Below are 490 nucleotides of genomic sequence, written 5' to 3'. Positions count from 1 at the left end.
GGGGGGGGGGGGATACGTGGAGTGGTGCCAAATCAAAATAAATAACCTAGCATTAATGGGCTATCTATGCATTACGTCCAACATGAATATTAAAACTCCCACTAATTAGATTAATGGACATAATTAATTAGATTAATTTGAGTGATAAAATTTCTGCATCGAAAAAAAGTTTTGTCAAGTGCCAATTGAGAACTTGAACCTTCTTAAAGAGAACAAGTGTCACACCTAGTGATGGAGGAAGTCATGGACTCGAACCTCCCAATTGTTTTATAAAAAATATATTACCATGTACATAGATACTAATTTCAGCAATTTTATTCCATAAAAGCACACTTTATCCCCTTTAACAATATCATTACTTCTTTTAAGAGAATGTTATAACTACAAACTTTTTAAAAATATTTTTACAAATTGTTGAGATATCAAATTCTTATTAGTTTGGATCTGAACCTACGACTTACATCATTTTTTTTACTTACTAATAATCACT

This window comes from Quercus suber, unplaced genomic scaffold (genome assembly GCF_002906115.3).
Source record: "Quercus suber isolate HL8 unplaced genomic scaffold, Cork oak 2.0 scaffold_686, whole genome shotgun sequence".
Classification (NCBI taxonomy): Eukaryota; Viridiplantae; Streptophyta; class Magnoliopsida; order Fagales; family Fagaceae; genus Quercus; species Quercus suber.
This window is presented reverse-complemented; position numbering follows the sequence as displayed.